The sequence below is a fragment of the Dicentrarchus labrax genome, unplaced genomic scaffold, assembly GCF_905237075.1.
Source record: "Dicentrarchus labrax unplaced genomic scaffold, dlabrax2021, whole genome shotgun sequence".
Taxonomy (NCBI): domain Eukaryota; kingdom Metazoa; phylum Chordata; class Actinopteri; family Moronidae; genus Dicentrarchus; species Dicentrarchus labrax.
The window spans coordinates 25,164,638-25,179,814 of record NW_026136707.1 but is presented as its reverse complement, the minus strand read 5'-3'; the positions used below and the strand labels follow the sequence as shown (position 1 = coordinate 25,179,814).

Below are 15,177 nucleotides of genomic sequence, written 5' to 3'. Positions count from 1 at the left end.
GCCTTTGTAAAATGTCTTCTTTTCCCCTCTGTTTGGCATTAAAGGATGGCTTCAGATTATCTTACACTGAGAGGAAGGGGTTGCTTCAAGGCCAGTAAGAAAAAAGGAGAGCAATTCTGTCAATTCACACATGAGCACGTGAATAAGATGTATTTGAACTGATCCTTTCTACTTAAAAATCTAATGATCACGTCTAGGCTAGCGTCTGTCCTCCTGGCTTCAGTGCAACCCCTCTCTGTTTTTCTATTTCATTCAAAAAACTAAAGTGTGCTCCTGATGTTTACTTTCCATATTCTAAGACACATCAGCATCCAATACAGTAGTTTAACAGGGTGTGTGCGGGTTCTTAAAAAGGCTAAAAACCAATAGTCGGAATTTTATGCCTTAAAATATCCTAAATATGATTTTGGTCCTAAAAATGTATTGGCTTATTGAAGTTACCTCTGTATAACTGCATTTTTCAGTCTTGCTTTTAAATGTGTTTTTGGAAAAACATTTTTATTGATCATGCTGCAACAACCAAAAGAAATACTATAACAACAATAATTTTCCTCCATATCCTTCATACTTTTTTGCCAGTTAGGATGTAAAATAGGTCTTAAATTGCATTCATAATGGTCTTAAAAAGTCTTAAATCAAACCTGTTGAAACCTGCACACCCCCTTTATTAGTAATTGAGACCTTTGTGATTACAGAGTTAAACTACGATTACTTACAAAAACTACAGCTCCCATGATAAAACTACAAGCAGCTGCAGCGTCGTAGTCAAAGTTCTTCTAAAGGCCATTTTTCAGCTTTCCACTTGTAATCTCTGCTTTCTAATCTCCTCTACACAACCTCAACTCGCTCGTGGACTGCCTCTTATGTCGAGCCCTGACGTTTAGCCTCCAACAGTGCATGCTTTATGGGAAATGCTCATTACAGGTCGCTAAAAAAACTAATATTAAATAAACAGCAATGTTAGCTTGAGCCTTATCTAAACATATGAAGCAAGTTACAAATGTTAAATGTATATGTAATTTCAGTAAAAGGTACATGAAATGCGTTGCAAGGAACGCAGGGGCGGATCTATAGGGTGGCTGCCAGCCCAGTTTAGTTTCAAATGCTGTCAAGATTTAACATTGATTTAGATTGATTTTTAAAATAACATGTAAAAAAAAAAATGGAAATGAATTGAATGATCTGTTATGGGCACATTTTACACAAAGTGATTTAGTTGATGCAGCAACGGGCCACAGGGGTCCTGCATGGTGTGCACACTCTACCAGGTGAGCTCCCCAATAATGTAATGTTTTTGAGTTCAAGTATTTTCATCTGGGGCCAAGCAAATATTGAAATATGTGATTGTTTGAGATTAGCATACAGTATATTTCAGCCACCCCTTAAAGTTTCCATGCCACCCTCTGGCCTCTGCCCCTGCTGGAACGCAGCCCAACCCCTACGAGACCTCGTATGTAGTCGCGCTAATAACTACCACTCTTAAAAAAGCGTTTGACCCCTCCCGTGTTCATGGGTCAGCTGCTGCAGTCATTGTTCCAGGCTGCTCCTTGCACCACGCTGCTTCCCCCTTTTATCAGTTACACAGCTTTTCAATCCTCCGCCGCGCTGCCCTTTGAGTTCTGCCACGGATTGTCGTATGCATATGACAGCTGTGAAGGCTGGCTGCCTTTGTTAGAAACTGGAACATATTTTTGACACAGTAATGGTGAATAGTCAGTGTGTTTCTCATGGTGAGTCAGTCAGTGCCTTTGCATGTATTACAGGTTCACCACGAGTGTTGTATTGTATGGCACCTGCAGAGGGCTGCCTGTGAATTTCATCTCCCCCACATGGACCTTACCGTCAACAGTGGGAGAGAGAGGGTGGAACAGAAGATAGAAAAAGACTGGAGGGAGTCTGCAGTCTAGTGTTCATTATAATCTCTAACTGGAGCTGTGGTGGGGTCAGGGCTAACGTCTGGTTTCGCTGTATGATCAGTAATGAACACCGACTATATTGTTTTACATATGTCATGCTGTTGGGGCCGCTAAAGATAAAATCCAGCAGGACATTTCTCACATTTCTCCAACAGCATCTGTCTTTTAACTCATTATTTGGTCTCTGATTGAGTCCTTATTTCTTTAAAGCAAGATAGATTTCTGCCAGTGGGGACAGGTACAGCAATACTGCTTGTTCTAAGTGCACTTTCTTGTTTTATTATATTTTATACATTGGATTAATATGAAATAATATTAGAATGAAAAAGGAAAACGGGAATGATCTAAAAATGAGTGTATGTTTAGCCAAGACAATATGACATGTCACTGCACAAGAAAACTGGTATTTATTTTAGGACATGAAAAGTTGAAGTTGATTTGTTTTAAAACTGGAATTAATCTCACCCCAGTGGCAGATGTTTTCATTTGTTTGTAAAAAGATAAATGAATACAGTTTCTGGACTCAATAATAATTGATGTTGGCAGCTTGTCTACTGTCCTCTTCATCAGGAAAAGATACATACTTCATTCAGCTATAATTAATTTATTTAAAAAAAAAATGTGTTTATTGAATGTATCAAATGATGTGAGAATATGAATCCTAGTGATGAACCTAAAGAGAATCCCCTCAGCTTCTTGGAGCTTTATAGTGAGTTTCAGCTCATTGTTTAGCTGTCTGGCGTCCATCTTTACTATTTTGTTTCACTCTTTCACTTTCATTCTCATAGTGTCATTTTCATTTGCAGCAGGCAGCTCTAAAAACACACTGTACACTACCTGTTCAGCACCAAACAACCACTGCTATCAAGATGCATTATGGGAAGTGTAGAATCCGGTATTTTTTAAGCTTTAAGTTCCAATATCTCAGCCTCTGCTGCTTTGATTTTTGCAGTTCTTTTGAGTCCCCCAACTTTATTTAAGTGCTGAATCACAGAAGTGTCCTTTTAATCTAAACAAGATGTGTACATCACAGTATTATTGACTCCTGTCACTCCAGATTTTTTCCACTTTAAAGCTGCAGTAGATAACTTTTATAAAAGTAACTTTTTGTCATATTTGCTGAAAATTTCACTGTGTCCTGACAGAAGTACTATAGATAATCTGAGAAAAAAACCTGGTTCCTCTTGTTCATTCTAGTGCTCCTAATGGCATTTCCCAGGAACCACCAGGCCTGGGTAAAAACAACCAATCAGAGCCAAGAAAGATATAAAAACACTTTGGATTGGAGGCTTGAAAATAGTTGAGTCTCATTCCCAGCGTCCCCATCTGTATTTGATGCCCTGGGAATGAGTCAACAATTAACTATCTTTCTGGGTTCCGATTGGCTGTTGACATCCAGGCCCAGTGGATTCTTGCAAATCCCATTAGGAGCACTAGAATGAGCCAATGGAACCAGATTTTTTCATAGATTACTGTCTCATGTTCCACTGTCAAGATATATTGAAAGTTTCAGCAAATATGACATAAAATTTTTTTTCTAAAAGTTACCTACTGCAGCTTTAAGAAAAAGCATATTGTTTAGCAATCACTATATTATTATAATAATACCTACACCATAACTAACATAAAATAAGGTCATTTTGTGTAGTTGTCACATGAGCTGAATCAGTTGTCCCGCAAGACATTTGCAGCATTCCTCAGCGCAACAAGACAGGCAGCAAGTCATGGTACACATAACAAGTCATTATCTTATTATGTACTGAGATAATGACTTGGCACATAGCAGAGATAGATCTTCTGTGGGATACACGTGTTGTACAGAGGAACGTAGTCAGAGAGGATATGCTGGAAGTAGGCCTGTAGCGACGCGTCAACATCAAAAATACGTCAACGTCAAGCTATAGCTAACGTTAGTTATAATCTAATGTTGGCTTGAATGGTAGCCGGCTTACAGCTGCAGAACACAGCTATCTATAGTAGCTAATGTTGGCTGGCGTGGGCTTTGGCTGCTGGCCTGCCGCGGGCGGGCTGCGCGGGGGGCTGCGCGGGGGGCTGGGGTGGTTGGCTGGCGCCACCGGGGTGCGCGGAGCTCGGGCTGCGCAGCGCGCTGCACGGGCATGAGATTGATTTGGCCAGCGTTGGTGTTTGCTTGTTGTTGTCTCCTTCGCGAGTGGCAAAGCGGTGCCTCCGTTTCAGAGAGAGAGCTCAGATGCGTTGGTTAGCCTAGCACCACCAAAGTGCACAGCTGCTAGATCTAGCTAACGGTAGCAAGAAGATTGCAGTAGCTTTTAACGTTATCTGTTTAACGTTAGCTAACTCACGTTAATCGTCCAATTAGTCGTTAGATTAGTCGACCAATCGATAAAATAATCGCCCGATTAATCGTTTAATAAATAATCGTTTACCCCCAGCCCTAGCTGGAAGAGTTATGCACATTAAGGAAATCATATTTTCTCTGGCCCCAAAAAGAACTTTCATGCAGTGTAGTGAGAGTGCCACATAAACCAAAACCAGTCAGACCTTTTCGTTTCATAAAGTGTCAAATTCAAACGAAGCAAAATTCTAGCTTTGGGTGTTGGGTCAGGTTTAGGTCTCAGATTTGGGTTCAGTCAGGTTAAAGTGGTGGGTACAGCCCTGGTTGGGGCCTCAGTTTTAGCCCACTGCACGACTCTAATAGCAGAGTGTAATGGAGTGACTGTGTCGCTCTCTGAGATCGCAGAAGGCCACAGGGCGACTCCGCTTGTGTTTCTGCCTCTGTGCCTATTGCTTGTCAGCAGCAGCTGTTAATCTTGGCCTTTCTAGACCTGCCTGTTGTCTTCAGCCTGCTACGATGAGCATCACCTTAGGGTGCACTTAAGAAGAATGCTTAGCTAATTGGCTGCATTACCGTCCAGCTTAAATAGCCACATTAGATGCTACAGTACCAGTTTTGCAAGTTTTTCCTCCCCGAGGCAAACTTGGAGAGCGCTGCTACTCCCAACAAGACGTGTGCTACTGCTGGCACGTGTTTGTTTTTACCTGAATCGCTTTGGCCATTAGACACGCATGGAGATACAAGGGGTGGGGCGAGAGCTTGTCGTTTCCCAGAAGACCTTGTTCGAGCCTGGCTCTGTGTGCTCAGATTGCCATGTCTGTCATTACCTTTTGCAGCCAGGAATGACGGAGTTTTTTTTTTTTTTGTTGTTGTTTTTAAACACTACAAATGAACATAACCTCGGTGTTTAACACCAACAACCTCACTTAACTCTGCTTTTAGCTTCGCCCCTAAATACTAGACTATGTCAAGTCTACAGTGCATTCAATAATAACTTTATTCAAGGGAGGAAGAAGTATTTATATTTGTAGAAATGGCAATAGTATGTTCAAGTCCTGCATTCAAATTTTAGAAAAAAAGTGGAAGTGGCAGCAGCTGGGGTGGTAGGTTGGATCCTCTGTTCATCCTGTAAATGTCAGTGTCCTTGAGAAAGACAAAAAGTATTAGCAGCAACATTTACTTATGCAGTTAATAATGTAATGCAGAAAGGTCCCTTACAGATTCTCATAATATATTTTTTATTATTGGTTTATAATGGATGCATTGATGTGATGTGTAAGCAGCACTGTAATGCAGTAGAAGGCTGAGCTGGAGCTATCTACTTGGCATATAGTTGTCTAATTTAATATAAAAGGTTTAGTCCTGTTGAATCTTTCACAAGTCGGCCAGGCGGATATTGCTAAAGTTAGCAAAGAATGGCAGAGAAAGAGCAGCCAGAATTTATAGTTGCACCTCTACCTACAACAGTTGGTAAAGCATCGGGGCAAACCAGAGTTACATCGGTGTGGCTTTTCGACAGTGGCAAGAACTGAGGGACAAGTAATCATCTGGTTTGTTTTGTTATTTTCCTGAATTATGTAGAATACAGAACTATGTATGAATGAGCCATGAGGTAGTTGGACACAGTTAGTGCTGTGCTCCTCTCAGCCACTTGTTCATAGAATAGAATAGAAAATACTTTATCAAGTAGTCAATTATTATTAAAAAGTCTTATTGCACTTGGAAGGAATGATCTCCTGTATTGTTCCTTCTTGCAGCGGGGTTGTATAAGTCTGTTGCTGAAGCTGCTCTTTAGCTTGTCCAGTGTTGTGTGGAGGGGGTGCGAGGGATTGTCCATGATTGCCAGCAGTTTTGCCAGCATCCTCTCCTCCACCACCTCCTCCAGGGTGGCAAGCTTCAAGCCATGTGCTCATGTGTCTAGCTGCACAATCTAACTGTCTCTTGCTAGTTTCTCTAAATGTTAACTGCCCTAACTTTAAAGCCCCTACAAGGAACTTTCGTTTAGTGTTTATTCTGGCAGCCCCTTTGGACAAAAGCGGTAGTGTTTCCACCAGTTTATTTAATTGAAGTCAAGGGGAATCTTACCCGGTAGCAGGCATTAAGAATGTCTTCTCGCTGATGGTCTTGATTGTTTATGTAGGCCATAAAGAGGCACCAAACTGTTTCATACCCAGTGAAAATAGCTTGTAGTCTCACAGTATGTTTTTTCACTCGACCTACACACAACCTATTTGTGTTTTGAATACAGTGTGGGTACTTGTTGCATTGAGTAGAAGATGCTATAAATAAGAACCGCAGGCCTCAGGAAAATGGACCTCCACTGTTCTTTTTTTTTCTCCAAACAGTTCTATTTTACTCTTCATTGCTGAATTCCAAACTGCCTGTAGGTCAGCAGTGTGTTTCTGCAGCTCCTCTCTTACAGCAGCAGCATCCCGCCAAATGAGCTGGCACCATGCTGCCTGACACTGTGAACTTCACCTGCCTGTCTCCACCTGTGGATGACTGATGTGTTGTTTTATATACTTCTTAAGCTGTCTCTCACTCATACACCCACGAATGTCACTGCCTATGCTGCGCAAGTCAGATCACTGCCTTTCACTTGTTCCCTTTTTATCTCCTTTTCCTTCCCTTGGCTGTTGGTTCCACATGCCGACAGACAACAGATACATGCATGTGTTCACATATCATTTGCATTACAATTTAGATAAGGTCTGCTCAATCCCTAAACCTATATATGGCTGTGTTTCTGTGCTAATACCAGTATAGAGATTACTACACAGTGGGAGCACAGAGAAGGCCATGCCTTTCTCCCTAAGGAACTGTTGTCAATTCTTTAGCGCAAATCATAATGAAGGTTTATGATAGTGTGTGAGGTCTTATCAAGGATCGCACTGTTAAGCTTTTTTCTCTAGAGAGACAGAGAGGGAGCAGCTCCAAACGCAGTGTCAATCACAGGGGCCACTGTGTCTTGGGAGATTGGGGGGGGGGGTGTCGTCGTGTGAATATCTTTCACAGCTCCCACCCGTGTCTTCACTCGCCACATTTGCCCAATCTACTCGCTCTCGCGGTGGCTTTCTTCTTCAGTCTACATGAAACCGCAGAGTCGAATCCACAGTTCATGAGAACTTCAATTACTGCGCTGCTGTCATGTCTGCACTGGGCACCTTCAGAACCTTGCCGCAGCTGCTGCGTGCAGTTTATTTAAAGCAGCATTTGTTATTTCTGTGGGTGAAATATGACCCTGCTCAGATAAAATGGGACACTGCCTACATGTTTCAGACCAGTGGTTCTCAACCTTTTTGGTGTCAAGGACCCTCAAATGAACACACTGAGACCTGTATTTGATAAGATGTAGTCTCAGGAATCTGTGTCTGATAAGATTTAGTTATTCCATAACTGTATTGTGTAGAGGGTAATTTAGAATAGTTCTTACATTCAGTCATTGGGCTAACTTCTAATCAATGAAATAATAGTGAAGTTAAAATATTCCCAATTTTTGCAACTTGCAGATTGCAACTAACCCCCAAATTCCACTGGGCACCCTCTCTAGACAATGCTCTGCAGCTCATCCCAGAAGTGTCTCTCCGCTCTGCTTCGTGGAGAATACGCAGCTGGTCTGTTTTTGATGGAAACCACAACCCACTCATGTGGTCAGACACAGACACAGCATACAAATCTGGTTAATTTTCAAAAGACACTCTGTACAGAGCTAAACCGTGTCACAGATGCAAAGTCAATGCCATGTCCGATGTTCTTTCAAGGTAACTAAATACTGCTTACCTTCCAAGCGAAACCTGCAAAAAAAACGTGAAAGGCCCTATCTAGGGGCAGTGTTTGGTTTGCCCTCTCTGGGCTACTGTAGAAACATGGTGGTTCAACATGGCGGACTCCATAGAAAAGGACCCTCTCCCTCTGTAGATAAAAATGGTTCATTCTAAGTTAACAATTCTTATTTTCAGGTGGTTATACACTAATGGAAACATACCTATGAGAATAATATTCCATTTCTGACAATAGATCCTCCTAAATGTTACACACTGGACCTTTAAGTGAGGTTCCTCCTCAATTTCAGTCCCACTTCAGCTTGGATGTGAAAATGTGATGTGACTTCCTGTGTATGTTTCATATGCATGTGGTTTAGACATTTACCGGATTCTCAGTTTGCCGTCCAATTTATGCATTTGTTTGTTTGTTTTTTTTAGATGTAATTTACAAGCATGTTCCATAAATGTTTGCTCCTGTCATCAGCCAGGAACCTCCGCTGCTGATTCAGCTCTTCAACCTACAGTACTGCCCCCAGTGCTCAAATCCATTCTGTACGTGGATCCTTTATGAAACAGATTTAGTGGATCTTATATTTTACGGGCTTCAGTTAAATTCATTTGCATGTCAGCAGCTCTTTGAGGTTATCTTTAATTGCATTCAGTTCATAAAACCTCTTTATTTCCTGCAACCTCAAATCTTCGGTAAACATCCGTCTTCCTGACATCCCTTACTGACAGAAGTGCCTTTATTATAGCCGCAAAGAGCAGTGGGAGCACTGTGGTACAAGAAAGGGGCTCCCATTCTTTACAGATTCAGTTTCTACCCTCTAATTCAGCAAAATGAAAGTTTTAAACATGTACACATTACTCTAAAAAACACGCAATGACGCCGATCAGCCACATGCTAGCTAGCTATATATATATATATATATATATATGAGAGAGATAAAGTCAAAGAGTCAGTTGTTCGATGCTGACTTAACTGCTCCCCAGAGGGGAAAAAAAAAAGGAAGAACACTGAAGAGAGGAAACCTATCAAATTCAATTTTTGTGTGCCTGTTCTTTCTGTGTCTAAGGCTGAGGTGAATGAAACTATGCAAGCATGAAATTCCCTAATGGAAGCCGTCTGTTCTCAACCTTGACTGTTTCTTAAAGAGCCACGAGGAGAAGAAAGGACTGAGCAGTAAAGCTACAGTTTCATGCTTTCAAGAGGTACAACGGGGGGAGCAATACTGTCTCTGTGATGGACAGAAAGAGACAGTTAATGGTTCAAATCAACTGGTGTTCATATTGCAGCGGTTCCATATAGACTATGGGTTCACAGTAACCAGAGACGATGGCATACAACAAATGGCCTTGGCTTGATTTGAAACAGGGGGCGTTACAGCTCATGATAACCCCTAGGCCACCAGGGTGCCCCAGAATGCAGCTTCCATTAGTTGTAATGCAATTTAAATGCAAGTTATATTAACTAAAAACAATAGGAACAGATTTCATTGAACATTTTAAGTTACACAAACTAGCTTAATTTTGTAAGTTACAAATACATACCTGAGGAATCCCTTTTACTAGGTGTTTTGTTTTCACAGTACAAATAAAAATGACAAAATTAAGTCGATGCCACTTAAAATTAATAAAGCTACTTGAGCTAGAAGGTTTTTTACCTGAAAAAATTTGAGTAAGTTAGTTACTTAAAATATTTGATTTAATCAGTTTAACATTTTTTTAAATTTTTTTGTGTGTGCATTAGCAAGACCATATAGAGGGACCACTGAGCAGAACTATGGAGGTTTAAGAAGAAGATGAAGGTAACTGATGTCGGTCTATTTTTAAATGAATCTTTTATACTAAAATCTAGATGTTTCCCAGTAGTTCACTCAGTCAGTGAAGTTTACTTTTTATGTTCTGTACAAAAATGTTGTGGTTTAACTGGAGGTATGACATATGTCAAATATATTTAACTAGTAAGTTTAATCATGTTAAATGTGCACCGCTTACTGTGACAGAAACTCAATAGATCACAACATTTCGATGTAAATGAAAGGTATGTGTTGCATTGTTTCATATGTTTCAATGCTGTTTACCTCAGAAATGTTGGAATAAGTGTTGTATTTCAGTGGTTTAGTGGCCTGTATGTTTAGTTATATGAGGTGTGTATTCTGAGCATATCTTCTTATGAAAGGACAGCATTTTGTATTTAATGGGAAGAATTTAATGTCAGTCAGTTTTGCTCTTTACATGAAGAGTTTTGCATATTGAAAGCAACAGTGAAATACTGTAAAGGGCAGTGAGAAAGAGAGTTTATCAAATATGGTGTTACAGTACTGTATTGGTCCTCAGTGCTCTACTTGTGTCAGTACAGATCCCATTATCCATAAGAATTACTTGTAATTACTTGCTTTAACCCTTCCATTTTGTTGCAGGTCAATAGCAACACTACTGGTGGTAGCATTTTAAACATTTGTCTGTCTGGTTATGTGTTGTATATGTACTGATGCCTTTACACAAATGGAGTTCCTAAGATAAATAAAGTTTTTTGGTTTGATTGGCCCATTTCCACTTTTGAGTTGTCTGAAATAATTCAATTCAATTCAATTCAATTTTATTTGTATAGCGCCAGTTCATAACAGAAGTTATCTCAGGACACTTTTCAAATAGAGCAGGTCTAGACCGAACTCTTTATAACATTATTTACAGAGGCCCAACAGTACCACCATGAGCAAGCACTTGGCGACGGGGGCAAGGAAAAACTGCTTGTTAAAAGGTAGAAACCTAGGACAGATCCTTCGGCTCTAGGTGGGTGGTCGTCCGTCTCGACCAGTTGGGGTGAGAGACAGACAGAGAGAGAGACAGACAGACAGACAGACAGGTGCACAGCAACAACAGTAGCAACAACTACACTAATAGTAGTGACTGATGTTGGCTGTCTGAAATGGTTGCCTTCTCTCTTTCTCCCTGAAATCCTTTTGACCTGATTCATATGTAAACAGTTCAGTTGTATCTGTAATGTATATTGTTATTAGAACTGTTTTGTGTTGACTGGTTCTGATTGGGCTGGCAGATATTTTCTATACTTGTACTTTTAAAAACGTACTGCCTGTATACCGTTTATGTTTTCCTTCTCAGGTTTGAACCAACCTTGCTACAGGAGTTGGATGAACCATTAGCTTGCTGACACACATTGGTCCACATTGTTAAGATTTAGGAGTGTAGACCGGCACCGGCTCATCGTGTGGAGAATAATGAAAAGGTGAGGAGATAATAAAATACCTACAGTGACTGTAGATATTAAAAATATCTGCAAATAAAGGACTATTTAGAGAAATTGAAAATCATATTTGGTTTTTGTTAAATTCAGTATGTCTTGATACTCATAGTATGCAACTTACAGCAGTTTGTTTTATCATTACCTTTCTTTTATCTAACACTATATCATTAATACACAGCTAAGTTAACTCTTTTATCCTGCACACCACACAAAGTTATTGAATAAATGATGTTGATCATTGGTGCTTCATAACAAGTGCTGGGACTGTAGGGAACTGTCTGTGAGGTGACTGAACCCAGAGTTCCATTTTCCTCCAGTGAGCTCTTTGTGCTAGAGCAGAGACAGAGGCAGAGCCGTCCTAATGGGAAACACAGACCTGGGTATAAATATCCACACTGCAGCACTCTCTGTTTGTGTGTGTGTGTCTGTGTCTGTGTGTTGCCAAAGGGGAGGAGCAGGGGGGTTTATGTCAGCACACTCAAGGCTATGGCGAGGGTAATGAGAACCATGTTGGTGGGGGTTAGACCTTGCTAAATGACTCATTCCGTAACAATGCTCCGTACCCAAAATGGAGTGTGGGATCATACATGTGATCTCACAGCAGACAGTTCACGTCTGTATCAAGCTTTGTGTTTAATCTTTTACAGTGTGAGGAACTGTTATGAGTATTGCATTGTGAGTTCATAATTATGACCAAAAAATAGAATTATATGTTGCTGTATAATGCATATACAGTGGTATCATGCGTTTTTAATGTAATGTATTCTTTCATGAGTCATGCTTTAGATTTTTAAAAGCTTCTTTTTTTTATACCCTGCCTCATATTCATACAGTTGATCAACACATCTCAACTGCTGGAGCTGCACAGTACAACCAGTACAACACTTGTTGTTTTGGCACTAGTTATGTACAGTATGGAAAAGAGGCCGTTATTCTCACACCCAATTTTCTCAGCTGTCTAGTGATTTGTATCAACAACCTCCCAGACAGATTTGTTTTCCAGTACAATGGTTTAGAGAAGGGCTATTCAATTACAAATTCAACTGGGCCAGATTTTAAAACCAGGAAATGTAGATGGGCCAGACATTTTTAGCAGCCTATTTAAAACCTTTTGGTGATGACAAGCCGCATTACCCTGGTGCGCTCCTATCATAAGATGGAATCAAACTCTGCACTGTAGTTACCCTCTTTTGTGATCCCTTGGGAAAGTTTGTCTAGGAAGTTTTGTGTTTCTCAGTTTGGCCTCTCCCAATGTTACTTTAAAAAAAAGATTTTAAAAAGTAATAAAGATTTCAGGCCTGTTACCCTCAACACTCATCAAAGCATTATCATATTTCCATTAAAGCAAATGTACATGTAGTACTGCTCAATAGTCCTGTCTGAAGCTCTGTGCATCTTGTAGGGCTATCCCTGACTAAAGATTTTCTTAGTCAACTAGAGATTGTTAGTTAAAACCAATAGTCAACTAGACATTGCACGTTTATGATATTGATTATGAGCTCACACAAGCTGATTGGACAGAAACCTTCCTGGTGCAAAATGCTAGAAAGCCAGATAAAGAAAAGACTGGTAAAACACAAAGGAGCTTTTGTTTAAAACGGGCTGAAATGAAAGAAAAAAGGTAAAGAGACTATTGGACCACTATTTGGCCAAATAGTTTTTGCTGAAGATGGAGAAAGCCATTTGTTTGCTTTCATGTTTCCCATAAAAACATGATAAACTGATATATCAAGACACTGCTTTCATATCGGGTGCAACGTGTCTCTTAATTGCATCCAAGGAAACAAGGAGAAGGAGATACGAAATATGTTTTAGAGAATTACTTATGAAGCAATGCAGAATGTTTTTATTTCTTTATTATTTGCATCTATATTCATTAATTTTGTGATTGTGAATTCATTATTGAATGACCCAGAATATAATTATGGGGTCTTTTGAATATTGGAAATTATTATTAGGCTAAATGTTTCGGGGGAAATTTAAATTGTGTAACTTATATCAAGCCCAATGGTCAGGAATTATCAGCCTAATGTGACTGCATAGAAATGACAATAAATGATGTAAAAAGCGAGGAGGAACTAGGAAATATCAAACAGTAGACTTGGGATGTACCCATTGAGTCTTTCTTGTGTCTTTTCTTCCTTCTAGATGTCAGAACCACTTCAGGCTCTAATTGGAGCCGATTAGCAATGGAGGAGCAGCTGGGCCGGAGTCACAGGGAGGCCGGAGTCACAGGGAGCGCTGATGAGGTTGTCCTGTGCTGACTGGGAGTGGCAAGGTAAAAGCATACTGTAATACCTGCAGGAAACAACAGAGCCCTCCACACACACAAAAACAGACACAAGCAGACAGTTAGATAGATGGGATGGAGGTCTATATCTGGCAGAAGTTAGTGTGAGTGGTGTCCAGTTGTTCCATGTTAACATTATGCGTTACAACATTTTCCCTGGGGCAAATTAACTATGCCCAAAATCCAGGGTGGACCTAGAGTAATATTCATGGGGTGGTAGATATATATGCTAATTTAATCACAAACAATCACATATATAAATACTTGTTTGGAAAAGCCCCGAAATGAAGATTTATGAACTCAAAAACATTGCATTATGCATTAAAACATTTTTTAAAATAAAAAATGAGTCTGTTGTTGGGCGTTTTTATAAAAGCTTCCAGCAATGGACCGAATATTACATTTATCTGCAGAACATTAACTTAGCAATCGATTGTTTGCTCTCTCTAGGACATATTGTAGTCTTTGGCTCGTGTTTCAGAGGTCATTCATGTGGTTGTATTGAGTGTTGATGACATTGTGGACTTCGATATTGATGTAACACACAGGACAGGACATTGCTCTTCAGCATGGTTTCTGTTGACATTGGGGCATTTTATGGAAAACAGAAAAGTAAAATTTGTTTAGACTGAATTATCAGTTTGAGAGTTAATGGTATATTTTTCTCTCATTCATTGATGAGAAATGAATATCATGCGTTTCCAAAGTATTGTAATAACTTTATTTATACACCTCCAAAATGTGTTTCAATCCCCTGACTGAAAGGTTCTAATGATGATGATGATGATGATAATAATGATAATGATAATGATAATAATAATAATAATAATAGTAGTAGTAATAGTAATAGTAGTAGTAGTAGTAGTAGTGGTAGTAGAAGACTGTGCTGATTCTTCTGTGTTTTATGGACAAGAGCTAAGCTTAGTGTCACAGTCACATTTGAAAGCAAATATGTTATTCAAATAAACATTTACTAAATATCAGTTCTGAAATGTATTTATTATAAAGTAAAAATGCCCAAATTCTCTGCAACAGACTAAAACCCTGCACCTGGATTTCTGACGTTATTTTACTGTTAGTAACAACTGAAAATGTCAGACTTGCCCTTCTTTAAATTATTATTTATGAAATGTATTCTTCTTTTCAGCTTCATTTGTCGAGTGTGTTTCCATTTAGTGGCTACGAGATGAATCCCAGGACCCACTGTTTATTTTTTGACCGCCTGCTCCCACCCAGTTCAAAGTCAAAACCACCCGCTCCCACGAGATTTGCGTGAGCCAATCCCAATGTTCACTGCAACATGCCTCTCAATTGAGAGGATTTACGGTTTTTTCAGTTTGTATTTCAATGAAAATGGAATATCTTTGGGTTATGGACAGTTAGTCGGACAAAACAAGCCTTTTGAAGACCGTGGCCTTTTTTTACTTTGTTACTATTTCTCGATAATAAATTGTTAGGTGAAGCCCTACTACATATATCATTATTTCTTTCTATCATACTGTAGGTTTTTTTCAGATATCTCTATATGTTTTTGATGTACTGTATTTAGAGCACAAGCACAAAACTTCATTTAGTTGAAAGCTCCGGGAAAAAAGAGAGATGGACATAGAGTAAATTTTTTTTCA

At 39.6% G+C, this 15,177-nt stretch overlaps 1 long non-coding RNA gene across 1 annotated transcript; it reads left to right on the top strand.

Moving 5' to 3' along the window:
• Window positions 1–11,107: 11,107 nt before the first annotated feature.
• On the top strand, window positions 11,108–14,808 carry LOC127367495 (uncharacterized). Its single transcript, XR_007885493.1, has 3 exons — window positions 11,108–11,244; window positions 13,411–13,540; window positions 14,700–14,808. It is a non-coding gene; the product is annotated as an uncharacterized LOC127367495 (long non-coding RNA).
• Window positions 14,809–15,177: the final 369 nt, after the last annotated feature.